Raw genomic sequence first — 19,673 nt, forward strand, 5'->3', positions numbered from 1 at the left:
GCAACACAGCAGCACTCGGAGCTCAGCCTCCCTAGGCAAAAGACCCCCCAAAAGTTAGGTAGTCACCACAGCCAGCAGCCTAACAGCCATTTCCCGAAAGTACTCCCAGCTCCTCATGCTTTCTGCAGGCAAAGGTTTAAATATTTAAACACATCTAACATACAAGTTGAAGCAGTTCTGCTTTTTAAAAGCCTGCTGCAGACTGAGGTGGGGGAAGACGTGCCCCAGACTGAGATTTCTGGGAAAGCACACCCTCAGTCCTCACTTGAAAAATTAAATACTTGGTGATGCAAACTCAGCCACAGCGCTTGCTGCTGCTGTCTGCACGCGCTGCTCAGTCAGGTGCACAGATAAAACCCAAATCTAAATGCATTAAACCCAGAAGTCAATCTTTTTGTTCTGCCTACAGCTGCTTTCCTTTACATGCTAGAGCATTAGGAATCGCTAGACATTTTGCAGAGAAAACAAAACCCAACCAAGTCATTGCAGGGCAATCTCTGGGATGTGCCTGCATCCCGGCAGCCAGCCGGAACGCTGGGCAGTGCGAGCAGCATGCGAAGCGCCCGCAGCAGGAGCATCCCTTACCTTTCCCTTACCTTTTCCTCCGCTCTCGGGAAGGAGAATCGCTCCCTCGCCCGGCCCGAGCGCTGAAGCGTCTCCCCCGCCCACGGAGGGATCCGGGCAGCCAGCATTCCTCCCACCATCCCCGCCCAGCAGATGGGAGGTCGCTTCCCGAGAGCCACAGAAAGGATGCGGTCACGCCGCAAAAAGATGCCTCAGAAAAGCTAAGGGACCGGCTCGGAGCATCCCATGCGGGGCAGGGCTGGGGGCTCCTCCCCCAGCAACTAGCTTTCCTTTTATTGCTTGGCACTTGGGAGCAGGAGGCAGTAAGATATAAAGCCTTTAGGTAAGCAAACTTTTTTTATTATTATTATTACTTTCAAAAAACCCCAAACTTTTACCTTTACTGTTTGAAATTAAAAGCATTTTGTTTTGCTAGCTCTTGGCTTTTCCAGCCAAACAGAGCTTCTATTTTGTTTTAAGCACTTATTTTACGGTTGTCTTTAAAAACCACCAGAAGCTCAACAAACAGAACAATGAGGATCCAGACCTGTTTGGGCTCAGTCTGCACTGAAGGTGGATGATGCCTGCCATTTGATCCCACAGTTCCTCAAATAAAATAAAAGAAATTAAAAAAAAAAAGTGGTCCGAGTGGCTGGTAAATACAGAGCTTAGAGCTGGTCCATATTGTAATATATTGCATTACCTCAACAATTAATCCCTGCCTGCTCTAGATGAAACATGGACAGACATCTGGTACCAACCAGGAAGACACAAGCAACAGAAACGTCATGTACTACGTTGTTGCTGATGCAATGCACAAGAGCAGAATCAATCACAAAAAGGTTAAAGTGGGATTTCCAAACTATAATCACGTATTTCAGAAATTTCTGCTCCTGTGAAGTCTATAACATTTAAGCCCTCCCACAGCTAAAAGCATACCACTTACTAATAAACAATACTTGAATTAGTGAAGAATCTGAAGAACCCATGACCATTCTAAAAATTAAAAATACTTGACAATTAGAGTAATTGGGGGGGGGGGGTGTTTCTTTTTTAAAATGGCATCAGCCAGGAAAATGAATCATTGCCTGGTCCCATTTCTTGGGTGCTACTTGAAACATTAGATTCCAGCTGTAAGGTTTCAAAAGAGGTATATATAAAAAAGCAAACATCAAAACCAAAAACCCAACCCTAAACCCACAACCTGCCAGCTTCCTCAGGATGGTAAATATAATGGAAAACAAAATACAGGTTTTTATGCCCAGAACTGCAGCTGCAACTTGAAAGGAAAGAAGTTGGTTTGAAAAACACTTTTGCACTCCACTGAAATTAGGTTGCCGGCGCAGCAGACTGGGTTTAGGGAAGAGCAGCTTTGACTCTGTTCCAACTTCCATCAGCAACTGGTTCCAACAACATCACAACCCCTGGGCGCAAGGAGCTTCTCCAGCTGCTCAGACCCAAAGCAGTGACCCCATCCAGCCTGCGAACCCTTGGGGCAAACATGCAACAAAAGTCAAGAAACTTATTTCAGGAAGTTTAGTCTCTCCACTTTTTGCTCTATATGTGAACACATTGCACAATTTAAATTCATCCTGTAAGGTTAAGGAAGTGCTGAGGCTTTGGGACTTGACAGGTCCTGGGGAGACTGTGCCAAAACCCAGCTCTCAAACTAGGTTGTGACTTCAGAGCCGTTGCAGGAGCAATGTCAGCTTTTGGGAGGGGAAAAATAACCAACCTCCTCTCCTTGTCTCTGGCATCTGTCTTGCTGGGATAGAAAAGCAGCACCTGCAGGTATGCTGGTGGCAGATTCATGCTGCAGGAGACACCTAAAAGCCACCAGCCCGTGAGTCTTCAAGCTTCTGCTTACTCCCTTTTCTTTTTTCAGGTAAGTGTAACGCATCCTACAGAGCTAACAGCTATTACTGTTCCCTCTGCCAGGAAGGGAAAGGGAATTGTTACCCACTGCTGCCCACTGCAGCTCCACCATGAGGAGCTGGAGGCACACACAGCACGTGTGAAATACTTATCTTCCACGTTTGCAAAGGATCAGCAATAGCCAGTTTTTCCACAGCTTTAAGAGCACTCTGCTCTCCAAATACTCCCAATCCAGTCCTGTTGGTCCAGCCTGCAATTACACTCAAACCCAAAATAGCGCTGCAGCGGTGCCAGCGCCACTCGTCTCCGCGTCATGCCCCGAGACTCGCCGCGCCGGGTGTGGTGATGGCAGGGAGGGTGATGGCAGAGCTGACGTGCAGCTCCCCGGGCACTCCCAGCCCGCTTCCTCCAGCACAGCTGCTCACACACCACTCCCCACACTCTTCCAAAATAGGAAGTTTTATGATCAAGTTAAGATGCCAGTGTATTTTCTTCCTCCTCCCTCAGAAAGCCTTTTAGGGAAGCACAAGATGCCCAAGGTCCTCAGAAGTTACTCTGCCCAGGTGACATGTCTGGCCCCCTGCACGGAGCATCAGGATGGAGGCTTCCGCACAAGGAGGACTTGCAGCACCGACAGGATCGCTCAGTGCATCGTTGTGCAAGGACACATCTCCTCCCCAGCTCCAGCTGCCTGCCAAGTTTCACTGGGAGGCCACTGACATATTTGCCCTCCAGAGGTTACTCAACGATGGCTGTGGGAGCGGCGGCCGCTGCCTTCCAGGTGACAAGGGAGCAGAGAGGGTAAGCCCAGGAGTCACCTTGTCACTCTCCTCTCACCACCGCCCTCAGGAACAGACCCTCTGGCAAAGCCCTGGGGGAGGAAGCGAACGCATCCAATGCACTGGCCTTTGGCTATGGTGGGCTGTGCAGCCCCGCTGCTCTCCCCAGTGAGTCCCACGGCTCAGAACAGGCCCACCACCTGCTCCTGAACACCAGCTTTCCTGCCCACTCCACAAATAGTCTTTTCCACCCCTAGTCAGCAATGCCAAGAGAGGCCATGCTAATACTGGAAGCTGTACAAGACAACTAATGAAACCCATAGTGATGCACAAGTCCCTGCGCATGATATACCAGCCCTAGTGATTTTTAGGAAGGGTTTTGCCTGCAGGCATCTATCTCTAGCTCCTGCCTGAAAAAAAAAAAAAAAAAAAAAAAGCTGTTTGCTAGGATATAGCCAGTTCCATGGTCACCTAGCCAACGGGATGTAGGGCATGCTGGCCCCCTCGATGCTAGAGAAACTGCCATGGTCACACCGGCCCCAGGAGATCCCAGAGCCAACAGAGCACTCTCCTGCCTCTGCCTGCTCTGATGCTGCATGTCAAGCATTTCCAGGAGCATCCCCACACCTCCTTTAAAAAAAAAAAAAAAAAAAAAAAAAGGGGGGGGGGGGGGCAGTGGGGAGGGGACAAGGCCAAAAGGGTAACTGGCTGGAAGAGAAACAAGATAACCTAAACAGTCCACTCCATCAGAAAGAAACCACCACGCTTTATGAGCCAGGGCTTTAGAGAGCAAAGCTGAGGGGCCAGCCACCATTCCATTTTGGACTCAGATCAGTGACCACATGCCAGACACTCCCCTCCTCCCGTTCTGCCCACATTCTCTTTTAAAGAGAAGGATTTTAATGAAATGATGCTCAGATGGATAGAAGCACCCTCCCCTGTGCTTTTTAATACAAATAGAGCTCTTCTGCACTTCTTGCCATCACCTTCAGCTGTGACCAACTGCAGAGTACATTCCATCAATGTAAACAGCTATAGAAGGATTTGACAACTGAGGAGCAAGCATTTGACCTTAACTCCTCAATTTATCAGTCTGTTTAAAGACAAAAAGATCTGTCTTTGCTAGATTTTCCCCCTAAAAGCTTCCTGAGCTGCTCTTTCAGCAACCCTGTCATCAGGAAGAAAGCAAGACATTAGTCAGGCTCATGCTTATTTAATAAAAAACTTGCATATGCAGTAGGGACTGAAAGTTAGTCTTGATTTAAAAAAACACTTGCAAACTAGAACACGACTGTACAGTGCAAAATAGACTTGAGGACTTGCCCGATTTACCCTGTGCTCCAGTAGCGCTCAGCTTAGCAATTAACTAACTAGTTACTCGCAGCTTAGAGCGGGGAGCCATGCAGTCACCAAAGAAGTCAGCAAGTATGCCCTGAACACCGTGCAAAGGGTATCTCATGTTTCACTATTTCATAAGGAAATCAGAGGCTCCACTGATGTCAGCTCCAGGAAATGAGCCACAGGCAGATGATGCCGGAAGCGGGCTTTATATTTAGTACTGAGTCACGCACTTTATTAAATTCAAAAGACACAAAAGGTGGGTGTGGAGAGGGGATATGTGGAAAAAAAATTAAGAAGTTATTCCCTTGAGATCAGGGGCAATGGGGAGCCTAGGGCTGGGTGGTTTTTTTTGTAAAGGGAGAGAGAAACTCAAGATGACCTGGGAACCCTTTCTGCACTTTCACTGGCAACGCAGTGGCCAGTTCTGCTGCGCTTCCCAGGGCAGAAGCCAGCACGGAAAATGCTGCAGGCGTTTGCGGGTACCATTGGGATTTGCTCCGGTCAGTCTCACAGGCAGGTCTCGGGCCTGAGCAGGGCACCATCAGTTCTGAGGCACTATCCCATTCTGCCTCTGTCTTCTTTGAGCCAAAACAGGGGCTGCTGGAGGGAACTTGCAGCGGAGAATGTTTTTAAGCCAGCTTTGCAATTCCACCTAATGCACCATGAAGTGCGCTTTGCACCCACCACAGCCCAAAGAAAACTCTTTTCTTTGGGCAGTTACAACAGTACGAGGAGAAGGCTGGTGAAGACCAAAGCATGCAGAGAGCAGCTAACCTGGACGCTCAGTAAAACTGCACCCAAGCAGGGCAGACATCGCTGCAGGCTGCTGTCCAAAGGCCACCCTGTCCTCCTCAGCATTTCAGTCCCCCCACCCCAGCTCTTGTGAGGTCAAGCAGACATCGGCACAAGGAAGGAAGGGCAGAACCGAGAGGCACCACCCTTGCATGGCACCTCAGCTAGACCAGCTCAGCCACACCATAGACCAGGCCACTGGGGAAAGGGTGGCACTAGGCCTGGTAGGTAGATCTTGCAAGCACAAACATACTTTGCCATCTTCCGCTTCAGCTGCCAGGTCTGTCCATCACCCAGGCTAGCCCTTGACATGGCTTAGGCAATCCTCTGCCCACCTGGAGAAGATACTCTAGGTGACCATCCAACTTAAACCACTACACAAGGAATTGCACTATTGCAAAACACAAGTGACTGTTTGCCCAAAATTTCTGAACAGGAAAGCTGTTCTGATCCACTTTCTGGCAATACAAAAAAAAACAATAGTTGAGAAGTATAACGTATTCACGTGGACTGCATCATCACAGAATAAATTTCAGATTAATTTGCAAAAGCTGTAATTTAATAGGAATCTAGTTCTCTGTACTAAGGTCTTCATACATGCAGAAAAAAGAAAGTTTCAAGAGACACCAAAAAACAATCTTAACTGCAGATCATACCACAATACAAATTACAATACTTGTTCACAAGAGGTTCGTATTTTCATACAAGTCCATCATAAACCTTTTCACTCTGTTAATGACAAATATTCTGCAGCCTGAGCAGCAGCAACAGCTTTACAAAGTTTTCAGCTACTTGAGCTGAACTTTCCCCCTGAGAAGACTCACTTTCCAAATACTAAAACACACTGTTACCAAAGCCAAGCGCTGTACCTCATTTTGATTTAAAAAGTCAACTGCAAACAAGGGCTATCTCTAATGCCAAGCACCACCAGTGACTTGCCTGCAGAAGCAGCCTATTAGATTACTAATAGAATTGGTATAATCTTCAAAATTGGATTGCAACAGCAAAAAGGATGTGGCTCGAAAAATAAATCCATGGACTGTAGGAGACTGGTGATCATGCAGAACCAGAGGTCAGGGACCACTTAGTACCTTCCACCTATGCAAGAAGGGGTAACACCACTGCAGTCACAGCCTGCTCCGACCAGTAAATAGACCTTTAGCCAACTGTTGACCACTGTCCAGACCAGTCTGCTGCAAACCGCTCCTGGCTAGTGAAGAGGCTGTGGGAGACTGCCACTGGGTGGCTCTTCAGTCCCACACAACTCTTCTGTGGGTGACCTCCCGCTATCAGAATGGTTTTGGTGCTGAGGAGCCAAGGCAAGGCTGGTACAGTCACAGAGCAACCTGGGCAGCAACTGGTACGCCCAGCCCGGCCTAAGAGGTTCTCTAAGGAGTCATTGGCATCTCATCTGGACGTGCTGCCAGACACTAGAGGTAGGGGATTTGGGCACACGGCTGATCCAGCTGTGCAAGTGGGCCTACAAGTTCAGCTGTGTCGAACTCAGCCAGAATCTCATCTCGAGGGACCTTGAAGCTTTTTCTGGTATTTAGCTTGTGGCTGCATTTGTTGGCTTCCCCTTAACTGCTCTTTTTACCTCGGACTCCAACAGAAAGTCTTCTGTAGTATGGATCTGCTGGAGAAGCTAACTTCAGGGGCTCCCACAACCATTGCGTTCTTCTCAGATGTGCAGAAAGGTGAGGCAGAGCTGGATTTACCACTCACACATTCACTGCAAGTTGTCACCCATAGCCTGCAGGTCCCTAGAGTGCAACCTTCACCATACAGCTCATTACACTGTTAATTAGTAAGCTGTCTCACATCTCCTGGCCCATAAAAAAAACAGCTACTGTTAGCAGACTGATCTCTATGCTGTGAAGCCAGTCTTTGTGTGGACTACAGATTTCTTATACTTTCATGTCTATTGCTGCTGTTGTTGATTTATGAATTAGTATTAAAAAGAAAACCCTCATCCTTCCAAATTAAAAAAAATAAATAATGAATACATCTACAGATCCTACGTAGAGCCAAGACTAAGCAAGGCATGCTATTTTGATAGAAGGCACGAAGCAACATTGCAGCTCAGGTACTAGGGGAAGATCTGGGAGAAACACCACCACAAGGTACAACATGGATTACACCAAAGAGGTCCAAATGCTGATGGAGAATATTAGCTACGAATGTTACACATGAAAGGGCAAAGCACTAAAAGAAAGTGCAATACCTTGCTACGTGCCAAGTTGATATCAACCCAATGCACAAAACCTTAATTGCTAAAGTGAATTATTGACCAGTACTGGCTGTAAAGGCTCTTGCATAACCGGGGGGTTTCAAGGCCATTAGAGTAAGATTCTGCCCTGTACTACTTCACAGCTTTCAAAGACCTCTTTATATAGACCTTCAGAAGACAGGGAACAACAGGACTGACTAAACCAACGCTATATAATCCAGAAAAAGGGTATATACCCACCCACTCACCCCCTTAGAGAAGCGGGAGGCAGGGAGGAAAGCATAAAAGATCTTGCCATTAGTGATGGATCCAACTAAAGTAGGCTAGGTGCTGCCATAACCATCCGTGCAGGAAACCACAGTAACTTGCAGGAGCTTTCTTAGCAGAAGCAATTTAAGTTTTTCAAGTTTTCAACAAGAAGTCCGATTACACTGCCTTTGCTTGAGCATTTTGTTTGTATAAAACAGTGGCAAGAGCCCAGCTGGAAATTAGATCAACAAGAACATTACAAAGGGGTGGGCAGCAGAAGGGCAGGATTGCACTGGAACCTCCCATTCGTGTCCCCAAGGAAAGCTTAGTCCCAGCCTCATCCAAACAGAGCAGAAAGGAACAGGCTGAAGTTTAGGTCAGACATTAAGGCTACTCACAATATTTGCAGTTTTCAGAAGGCCCAGTTTCCCTGCTTTCCTTATGGAAAAGTAAATTCTACCTAAGTGAGGATTCAGAAACTTGCCTATTACTTCCAGGCGCACCGAGAAACATGAACATCTTTGTAACCGTATTTCCGTTTGCTCTCCATTGACCTTCCTCAAAGCATTGCTATCCCAGAAATAGTTCTTAAAAGTAGGGGTCAGTCCTCTCTCTGCTTCCCTGCACAACACCAATCATAACAGGATACCTTTCCATACACCTACAAAAACCTATGTATTCCCTAAAATAAAGTCCTCATTCTTGGACACAAAACATTTTATGCAGAATTCAGGAAGAAAAAGCTTAATTACAGTACTGGTTTGGAACTTGCTTCCGTTATTTCTGTGACCAGCTAGAGACAAGCACCTTGTTCTATACTCAGTCAAGGAAACATGTAACTATAGGATTTATAGTGGAATATATATATATGTATATGCCACTGCAACTGCTTAGTAGTTATAGCAGAAAGCAAACACTGGTTAAACCCAAGGAAAACAGTGACAGGCTGGAGTATCAGCCTGCTCATTAGCCTCCTGCTGCAGAGGCTCCAAGGCAGGAGAGCATCCAAGCCTGTCCCTGAAACCAGACTCAGCATCCTGGAATCTCAAAACCACAGCCCTGCTACAAACCCAAACAAGGCTCCACAGACCCTTCCCAGCTGATTAGCAGGAAGGAGCACAAGATTGCAACGGCAGCGTAAACAAGGACCCAGGATTTACGATCTTTCAGACCCTGTTTAGCAAGCAACCCAGCTGAAGCACTGCTTCACAAAATATGAATGCCAATTACAGGGATGGGTAGCTCCAATTCAAGTTTCCACTTGGTTAGCACCGTTCTGGACACACTAAGAACTTCGGTGCTTGCCCAGCAGTTTCGCCTGCTGGGAGGGGCTGCACACTGAGCTCTCCCAGAAAAAGGGGGATAGCAACTGCGAAAGTGCATGGGACCTCATCCACCACCCCTACCCTTCCCAGCAGGGCACAGTCAAAGGCAGCAAGTTCAGTCCAACTGTGAGAGTAGAACGAGACACTCTTCTACCTTGTAGCATTGGAGAGGTACTGGAAGAAGCAGATCAGCAATCCTCCTCCCCCATTATTTTGATCACAGTCCATCAAGCAGAAGTCCTGGGGCTTTGCGGGCCTCTGCCATCAGGGTTGGAACAGTACCACGTACACTACCAACATCACTGGGGCAAAGACCAATACCAATATTAAAAAAAAAGAAGCCTGACCATATTTAGACGCACACATATTGCTACAAATATGGAAACCGGAGCACTTTGGGTTACCATTGGAAGCTAATGGTACATCGGAGGTGGGATGCTCTCATGAAGGAAAAACACTCATCTCACCACTATGTTGACACAGACCGCATCACTCATAGCCACTATTTTTGGCACTAGCGATGCAGAGTGTTAGGTGGCACTTCCCAGCATGCAGAAGCAGGATCACACCCTGCTTAGCTCACCCAGTCAGCTCCTGCAATGCCAAACTGCAAAGCTACTTTGAGGAAAGAGCATATTAGAAAAGCAGGACATCAGCTACAGTTTTTATATTCCAACACAACAGGCAGGGATGAACATGTACAGGGCACACAGGTGACCGTGCAACCTTGTTTCAGTAACAACCTTGCACATCACCTTCCATCTAATCCAGACAGGGTGCAAGCTCTTCCAAGGCCTTCAACTTGCATTTTAACCATCTTGTACGTTCAGCTCTGAAGAAGCCTGATTTAATCTCTAACATACTGGCAAAAAAAAAAAATAAAAATCAGTCCCATATATATAAATTGAGTGCAGAATTACATGCCTCCCTATTTTCCTTCTAGTATCAAAATAGTTTTCATATGTTGCTCTTCAGAACAAAAAGCTAGGAAGAATAAAGGGTATTTTCCTGAAGCTTTATTTCCTACCACCTCAATGAGACACAACAGTTTCACTATGAATCCAAGAGGTTTGTCCCTAGAGCTCTGCAATTCATTCAGGGCGGGGGGTTTCCCCTGAGCAAGACAGTCTCCCCATCATCTGGGGCTCAGTCAACAGAAGCAGTTCTAGCAAACAAAACTCTGGCAGGAGCCGCATGAGCGGGACGCAGGTCAGGGGCAGGATTACCCACCGCACACCAGAGGTGAGCCATCGCCGGCTGCTGCGCCTGCGGTCACTGACACCTCCTGCAAAACAGCATCTCCCCGAACCACAGCCTTGTCCAGCACCTGACGTTGGAAACAGCAGCACTTCTGATGTGATCCAGCCCGCCTCATCTCCCAGAGTATCAGATTTTCTTCTTTATGTTATTTCACAAATTGACATTTTGCAGGTTTTCCCTTGTCTTGTCCTGACCCTGCAGTGGGCAACAGTTCACATTGCCTTGTTTAAGTTCCTGTATTTATACAATTTTTAAAAGCAGCCTAGCTAGCGTTTTTTTCAAGAAAAAATCAGTTTCCTCTAGCAAAAAAAATGTCAGTAGTAAAGACATAACTGCAGGAGTCAGTTTTTCCACTTTAAGAATTTGAGATATGAACAAATAGCCCCTTGACTCACAGCTAAAGTAAAAACATGCAGCTGAGTTGGACAGATGCTGAAGGCTCTGTCCCTAGGCTTTAGGGGAAACAAAATCCTCTGGTGTCCTCCTACAGCCACTTTCATGACTGTTTACAAAGGTTTTATGAGAGACAGTATTTCACATCTTTAAGGGTTTGGTTTTTTTTACAGTCGAGTCTAGAACAAAGGAATCAGAAACAAAACAGGCCAAGGCAGAGCCTACAAAAACCGAAGAGAAAAAGGAATTTCAGAGACATTTGATCAACAAGGTCACGTAAAGCATTCCAGGCCCACAGAGCACGCTAGTCATGAACAGCCAGGGCACAGGCAATGGGCAGTCTCCCTGCCCTCCTCCCATCACACTCCCCCTCCCTACTCATTTATTCCCACCCCAACCCTAAACAACCGTAAAGGTTTATGGCTAAGCTGGAGGCTTCAATTTCTGGGCAGCCCTGCCCGCTTCTACATCCCGGCGAGCCACATGCTGCCATCCCCTGCGGAGCCGGCGAGATACCGCAGGTAGCCAGGACTCGCTACCTGCCTCACACAAGGATGGCCAAGGACAGAGGGAAAACAACTTATGCAACGCAAGAAGTTGAGGTTCACAAGACAGAGAAGAGATGCCCAGAGCAAGGAGGCACTGGACTCTCCCCTTCTGCCATCCCATGGCCAACCACTCCGACTTGCCCGAGAAGTCTTGGGTTTGAGGCTTGGCTTTTCCACTAGGCAGTGGGGGAATGAGATCACCACACCAGACACCCGTCAAACTCTCGCCCTTAATGTTTTTTGCTGTTTTATAAGAGGGAGGAGTGGGCAGCTCAGGTCTGGACAGACAGGAGTGAGCTGCAGGCTGTGGGGCCAGGGCAGCCTCCTGGCCCTCGTACCTTCCTGCAGCACTTGAGCTGGGACAGACTTAAACTGGCAGCCTAACGCCTAGTGCAGCCCTGTGATGTTTCTGCTGTTCATGCCAGGCATCAAAACACTGGACAACATGAAGGCAAGAAGATAAAAGGCTGTGTTTTTAGGCCAGGATTGCTATCTATCTCCCCTTGAATGCATGGCCTCCAGCCATGGAGCAGCACACTGTGCCCTTTCTCACTCAGCTCCCAGCTAAGTTCATACAACCAGGTAGCAGAGCAGTTGTAAGCGGAACTTGCCTTCATTTTCAGCTTCTGTCCTTCCTTCCTAGAGCTAGTGACTTGCAAGTCTGCTGGATCTTCCTCCATGAAAGCACCTCCCCATCCAGGAACTCTTTTGCCCCTAAACACTTCCCCAAGAGAGGGGGCTCAGAGTCCTCCTGCCACCCATGGGACACCTTGCTATCGCACTAAGATGTTACCAGCACAGGTAATGAAGCACAAGAGCTTCTGCCAGTGTTTTCTTAACAACTGCCTAAGCCAAGACAGGCATTTAAGGAATCAAAAAGAGCCTTGACTGCTTCCTGCCCCCGAGGCTCAGCGATATGGCACCCACTCATCTCTTCATCCCAGTCCCGCCAACTATCTCCGGTAACAAGGATGGACCAGGGGCTCTTTCCAAGCCACTGGACTACAGAGCTTGCAGTCTACAGTTTTCAACTCTTTCAGGTCCTGCAAGAAGCATGGCTCAAACTTTACTCAGTATCTAAGGTAACAACATGGCTGGCAGTCACACACTTGGCTGTACACCCCTCTGACACCAGTCACCCTGGCCCTTTTGGGTGAATTAACAGCAAAATTATTTTTGGAGGTATTTTATAGCCGAAGGGCTTGCTGTGGCTGCCAGTGCCCCAGAAATCAAGATGTGTGTTGTGTAGGGTTTTCAGCCTGCTGAAAAGAAAAGCTATTTTAATCCAAGCCTATGTAGGGTGGGGCTCAGCCTCTAAAGAGGCCAAAAAGCCACTATAATCCACAAGACCAATGTCTGGCAACCTTTGCTTGAAGGCTGATGTCTGTTCTATTTTAGGGATAGGAGGAATTTAGAATTAAAAGATATATAAATTAAAAACAAAGGAGGCTATGAAAAGTGAATAGAGGGAAGGGCCAGACTTATCCTGTGTATTTTGGTCTAAAGAACAGGGCTCTAAAAGAACACAATTCAGAATTACTTTATTTTCCATTTCCTACAGCAGTTCATAAAGTATCAGTTATAACTTGGGCTGAGAAGAGTACAGCCCTAGTATATTTTGTACAGGAGGAAAAGCCAACCTGTGGCTCCTTGCACAGCAGTAAGACCTTTGGGAGGATGAGGCAAGAAAATGGTCATGAGCCACAGACATGCCACCAAGATCCTACAAAAGGTTTCCTATTTCAGACACCAGTACAACAGCTGTTGGGACACCTCATTGTTTTGTGTCATTGGGACTGCAAAAAAGGCAAAGCAGAGCCACCAATTCGACCTGAGGATTGGAAAATAAGAGTTTTGCTTATTTAGGGTTTATGGCCACCAGGCAACTAACCACTAACGCCAGAGATGTTTTCTGCTCCTTTGGTTCTTCGCACCTATATGAACCCAGGATCACACAGACTTCCTATATAAACATACCACTAGGTTTTATTTGTTACAGGCACTGTTTCAATTTAACATTCAAGCCAACTCAACACAGCCGTTTACTTTGTTATATTAACCCCTCCTTCCTTGCAGTACACCGGTGATTTTTCTAATAGCTTCTCTCACTGTCTTCAGATGCCCTTTTAACATCCATCCATCAAACACGAAACACAGAGGCATCAGTATCTCTAGACTTCCTTCTTCACCAGACCAGGGCTGGATTATTAACTCTGCTACAGAGGTCTGCAATTACTTCTCTTGGCAGAATGCAAAAAAGCAGAACAGAAGAGACTGTACGCTGCGCTATGTACAAGACCAGCCACAATGAACTTCAAGCACTGCTATCTCTTCAGTCACTGACTTCTTAGGAAAAAAGCCAACACCTAAGCAACACTGTGAAGTTCAACACAGATTTTAAGTACAGCAGCAAGACTGGATGTTGAACACCTTTTGACAGACGTGCTCGTAGCCAACTTCCAAAGCTTCTTCCTTTCTTGTTCTGTCCGTAAGTGACAGCACCGACTACCTGCTCTTTCACTTCCATCACTAAGGGCAGTATGTGATGGAGAAACAGTGAACAAGACAGTAAACTCTATTTTCAGCTTGGAAAAGAAAAAAACAAAAAAGCTTACTTCCAAACATCAGAAATTAGGCTTCCTGCAGAGACACTAGACCTTATCTTCTCCTGAAGATCACAGTAACAGCCTCTCTTCCCAGCTATGCAGCAGGGACTCCGAGCAGCATCTGTGAGCTGTCACTCTTTTTACAGAAACAAAAAACCTACTGAAGAGGCAGGAAAAACAGCTGTAAGCATTTCAGAGAAGGAAATGAGACAAGGAGACTGGTTAGAAGCATATGGCCCATATGGATTGACATGAGCAATCGGCAGCAGTCCTAACCAGAGCTCCCCATTTCAGACAGTTGTCCTGCTCCCCACATCCTCAGATGCACGTCAAACCAATAATACTTTATTTCTTCCATACTGATTCCCAAATGTCAGTAGTGCACAGGCCACCACACCCCACAGGGACAGTCTGGATGTTGGAGGAAGAGTCAATTCACCCTCAGGAACGTGCACATCACTCCACACCACCCGGCATTGGGAAGCACAGACCAGCTAGTGCAGGGGGACACAAGGAATGGGACCTAAGGCAAGCAGCCCACCTGCCAGGGATGCTGCACTTCCATGGGCAGCAGCTGCCCTCACGGCTGCTGAAAAGGTGGAGATTAACAGGAATCAAATGGCAAAACAAGCAAAAAGGAAAAGAATGGCTCTCAACACTCTGTCTCTGCTGGCAGCAACTCTCCTGGGGACATGGAGGCTACCCCTTCATCACCACACTACTCACAAAACTAGCTTTGAGTAGCCCAAGCATTAACCCACAACACCCAGATGCGAAAGACTAGCTGTTAGAGGAGCACACATGATATAATTCTTCCAAGCAGGCTAGACAGGACTTGCTTGTCATTCTTCGCATTTTTAATCTATTACCAAAAAAGCCAACATATCACAGATTCCCAGGAGATGCCACAGCGACTGAGCGCACTGGCCCTGGCCACCACAGCTCAGGGAGGTCCACACCTCTCTGATGGGAACAGACCTGCTGGGAGAGGGTAGACCAGAGCAAGCAGGCAGTCCTGCTGTCGGGGCAGCTGCCTGTTAGCAGCACTGACATCAGACGTGCCCACTGCAGGGAGAGCTCTATTACCTGCAATCCATCTCCAGATCAAACAGTGTGGTATTAGCACAGCGCAGATGGGCATGTCCTCTCCTCCCACCCCACTCTCCAGCCCTTTTACGTGGAGACTTCTGTCTTCCAGCTCCAACAATTCATCATTTTTTCTTGCTCAGGCAGTATAAGATGACAGGTTGCTCTTTATGTGGCTGGCAGATCGCACAGGGTACACAAACACCTTATCACACTGGGTCACACCAAATGCCTGAAATCTCAAACGGTGCCTGCTACACAGGGATGGGCTCTGCAGCCACAAACACTTATAAGCCCCATCTTTTCAGGCTGTAATCAGATCATCCCTTTGATCAGCAGTTAAAAGGATCCATCACCCTCCATGGGCAGCACGTACTCAGTGCCACAGTACACCCACCCCAGGAGGTGTGCTGGTGCGATATGCCAAGGGAGACTGGGGGGGCTGGGGGCTGCAGCACAGCAAGACAGGGCAGGAGGATTCCTGACAGCTGGGATTCCCTGACCCCAAGCTGATGGCACAGTGTGGCAGCGCCACCCAGCCAGCCTCACGCCGCTTGCTGGCAAAGTGGAGGACATCTACACCTCACCTAGCCCTTCACTCAGCAAAGGGATCTGCAGAGCAGGAAACTTCTCACAGGCCATGCTGCAGCACTCCAAGTGAACCTCAGCACAGAACATGATGGAGATGTGTTACCAAAGTCTCTACTACAGAAAAAAAACCATCCTAGAGGCAGGAAGAGCATCCAGGGCAGGAAACACTCACGAGGACAGACAGGACAAGCCTGAACCATCACCTACAACTTCAGCATTGAGAAGCACAAAGCAGAAGCCGCTAAGACTGAAGCTGTACTAAATGCTGCTGTGTCTAAGCATCACTTACCCCACACCCACTCCTGGCAGAGACCATGCTGGGGATACCTACTTTGAATTTCCTGCCACCCAATAAATCCAAGAGAGACAGTACATCCATATGAACACCCAAACCCGAGTGCGTGAAGCAGGGGACACAACAGTAGCACATTCATGGCCAGCGGTGACACAGCTGAAAGCGATTACAGCTGCCCAGTAACTGTCAGCTGAGCTGCCACTACTCAGAGGATCTCCAGGATGGCCGGTGAGCACGGCTTCTCCCAGCTGCACCACCCAGAGCCCAGGTGTTAGACCATCACTCTGCTGCCTTCAATCATGAGATCACACCTCTCACCCTTCCCCACCTGCGCATCTACCAGCAGCAAGAACAGCAGGTACCTCCGGGCTGGAAAGGGTTTTAAAGGTGCAAGCAGGGACAGCTGATTCTGTGTCAGAGCCTGAGTGACTCCCTGGGATGGTCAGCGGGGAAACAGTCCTACACACACACACAGAGCAGCACTACAGGCAGAGCTCAGCCAAGACCTGCTCACCACAAACACAGCCACTGCTGCTTGAGCAATAATCCAGTTCCCAAAGCGCTAACAGGAATGTACGTGCAAAGATGTCAACAGATGCCTATCAAAGGGTGTGGGGACCAGGGATAGGAAAGAGCAAGGTAATATTGTGACATTCATTAGAGTAACGCAACGAATACTGATTTAACACAACCTTGCATCACCCTCATTAAAAGAGTGGGTCTCAGTTTTGCAACATACTTGAAATGAAAATATATTCAGAAATTTTCCGTTCTGCACATGCATTAATGTTATTTGGTAAACTTTTTAAAATCAGTATTTAACTCTATTAGTTTTCACAAAGATCTGGTGGTAGAAATTTCTGGGTTAATGATTTTTTTAATAAATTAGTAACTTCAATTACTCCCTGAGCTCAATGTCCAAAAAGATACACAGAATACTTCATATACAACAGTACTTAGTTCAAGTACTAAGTATGCAGAGGTCAGTAATTAGTTAATAAATATTAACATATCATACTGTGGCTATTCCCAATAATACAAAGAACTCCTCAGTAGTAACTAATAAGTTAAAAATTAATATCCGTTAATGCATCATGCAGGTTGATAGCTTGCCTGTCACATGTTTAAACAGCTGGCCCTGACAAATGGCCCTGCTTTTCTGTGCAGAGTTACCTCTCTAAAGGACAGGGAGGCGAAGGCAGCATTCACAGCCTGAACAAAACACCAACTTAAACTGTGTTTCTTTTGCTGTTCGTTGCTACTTTGTGGCACACAGATAAAACCCAAGATGTAGCCAAATCCATTTCATGTGTCCAACTCTCTGCAAACTGCAAAGCAACACTATAGGAGTTGACATCTCTGCCCTTCCTTCTCCACATTCACTTTCTAAGTCTCTTCTGGACCATGAGCATCACCCTGCCCTGCACAGGGCTAATGTGCACGGCAGGTCAAGAGCCACCCTTGAACATCATTGCCAAACCCCGTTAGTGAGCTGGGACTGTGCTTGGCAGCGCACCACTGGATCTGTGTGACACATGCGAAAAAGGCCAGGTGCTGCTTTACCATCACCTCCTCTGCCACAGGCAGTCCACATCCAAGAAAAATTAAGCTGTCAGGCCTGTATCTAAAGAGGGACATGTGTCCCCAGAGGATTCTGGTCCGCGAAGCGCTCAGCATTTTAAGAATGCAAGAGATGCAAAACATTGCAAATGAAAGAAACAAGCAAACAAACAAATCAACCAAAAAAAAAATCTCAAAAAATTGTTATAGAGTAGAACTAGTTGGGCTTTGGTTTTGCTGAAAACACAATCTCTCTGTGTTTTGCTGCCTATCATTTAATGCTATGTAAAACAGGTTACCAAGAACACAGATAGGGTGTTCTTGGTAACAGTCACCAAATAAACCACCACCACCTGAAATGTCACCAAGACAATCTCAGGTGCTAAATGAAGCTCTCAAGTGATCAAGTGTACTTACCACTGATCACTACCACCTACTTTGATAAGGAAGTAGATTAAAATACCTATCTAGAAAGACAATGGGCACACCCTCCCTAAACTCACTGCCACGCACTAAAAAAAATTATTTCTCTTCTCCCAAGGCATTACACTATACACATCAGTTACAACGGTAGCTCCTGCACTTGCAGTTTTACTACACAGAAGACAGAGACAGTACTTCCAACTTGAGGTTTACCTATAAAGCTATTCACAAGGCACTTGGATCACGGGGCAGCTGCTTAAGCAACCTTACTGAATTACTGTCCCTAACATTCTTTTCAATCAATCATTGAGTAGCACTCATTTGCTCCCTTCAAGTCAGAGCTGTTGTATTTCCACTTCTCCAAAGCCGGCTCTCTAGTGCAGCAACTTAACTAAGTGAACACAGGGAAGGGTTACTAGAAGATCCCACATGAGTGGACTCAGCAGCAGACCCATTTAACAAGCTGCAATTCCTTCACTCACCATCTTAATCTCACAACAATTGAAACCCGGAGCCGAGAAGTCAGTAAGGGAGCCCCGGGGGAAGGAGTTCCTCTGCATTTATCCAAATCCGAGCATCCATCAGCCAAACACCCAATGAAGTTGTCAGTCCCCAGAGCTCTCTCCACTGTGAAGCTAATCTAGCCAAAACTAGTAAATAGGTTTCTGGAGTTTTGGGCATTCTTTAATCCAGGGAGATGTTTGCCTACTTTATAGAAGTGGAAACTTGGTCAGATTAGCTTTGATAAGAGAACAAAGACCCTGGTTAAACCTAAGTCTTTATACCTAGCACAGAATCACTGAGTTTAATAATCACATTATGATCTCTTAACCCAGACAAAGAATGAGTAATTCATCCTTCACAAGCACAGAATTCCTTCAAAGGAGCTTGGTTACAACCAAGCAACATCCTCAAATTGTTAAACTTTTGGCAAGATTAATGGGCTGTGATAACAGCAGTGTTTCAAAAACACTTCTCTTAGCAAATTATTTTATAACATGTTTTTTTGAAAAGAAAAAAACCCACAAACAGTTATTCAGATGCAAACCAGCAGATCCGGAATGTAAGTTCCCTACGTGCACACACCCCACAGAAGGCCATCAAACACCCCCAGGGCAGAAATCAGCTGCAGAATATTGCACCCAGGGGACTCGCCTTGTGTTTGCTAATCCCCCTGAATCACTGCTCTCCACTGACAAACTACCAGCAGCTCCTCTTTGCACAAGATTTCTTTTCAAAGCAGACTGAATTTCTATACATCATTATGCACAGCACTAACATATGTTGATCTCTGTAACTATTCCCTCTTTATATCCCCGTTCCAGCTGTTGTCTTTAAAGTTACTCTGAGCAAGTCTCCCTGTATTAAGGGGTTTTTCTTCTCGGGTTACCAGGCTTACTGGAGAAATCACAAGTGTTACTGGTTGAACAATGGCTCCAAGTTCTCATGCAAAAGCAATTTATCTGAGATATCTATTATCTTCCATAGTCTCTTCTACAGACTGACCGAAAACAGGAAACCCAGCTCTCGTGTGCACATGCATTCCACTGGGATTGTGTAACAGCAACAACAACCTCGGAGGCTGACTCAATGGCATTCGCTCGGAGCTATACCAACAGCTCTCCTGAAATGAGTTGAGGTGATGCCCTGCTTGAAGGTACGGATGCTCTTACAGAGCAGACGCATGTAGCCTGTCCCAAGCAAGCATCACCTGGAGGTCAGATCCCCATCCACATGTCTCCCCGATATTTCCACT

At 46.8% G+C, this 19,673-nt stretch overlaps 2 protein-coding genes across 4 annotated transcripts in view; one reads left to right on the forward strand and one right to left on the reverse strand.

Annotated features, from left to right (window-relative positions):
• Positions 1–19,673, reverse strand: part of PLS3 (plastin 3) — a 52,279-nt gene that overhangs the window by 31,597 nt on the left and 1,009 nt on the right. Inside the window, exon 1 of one of the 3 annotated variants that reach the window (XM_056359772.1) lies at positions 597–679. The exons of 1 other annotated variant lie outside the window; for it this stretch is intronic. The gene's annotated coding sequence lies outside the window, so the exon portion shown is untranslated. Of the gene's footprint in view, positions 1–585; positions 680–19,673 lie in introns of those variants that run through there. One more of the 3 variants, XM_056359773.1, reaches the window with a different exon arrangement.
• The window catches only part of LOC130158882 (NADH dehydrogenase [ubiquinone] 1 beta subcomplex subunit 4-like), a 28,656-nt gene that overhangs the window by 1,512 nt on the left and 7,471 nt on the right, over positions 1–19,673 (forward strand). The gene's annotated exons all lie outside the window — the stretch shown is intronic.

Source organism: Falco biarmicus, chromosome 14 (assembly GCF_023638135.1).
Source record: "Falco biarmicus isolate bFalBia1 chromosome 14, bFalBia1.pri, whole genome shotgun sequence".
NCBI classification, from domain to species: domain Eukaryota; kingdom Metazoa; phylum Chordata; class Aves; order Falconiformes; family Falconidae; genus Falco; species Falco biarmicus.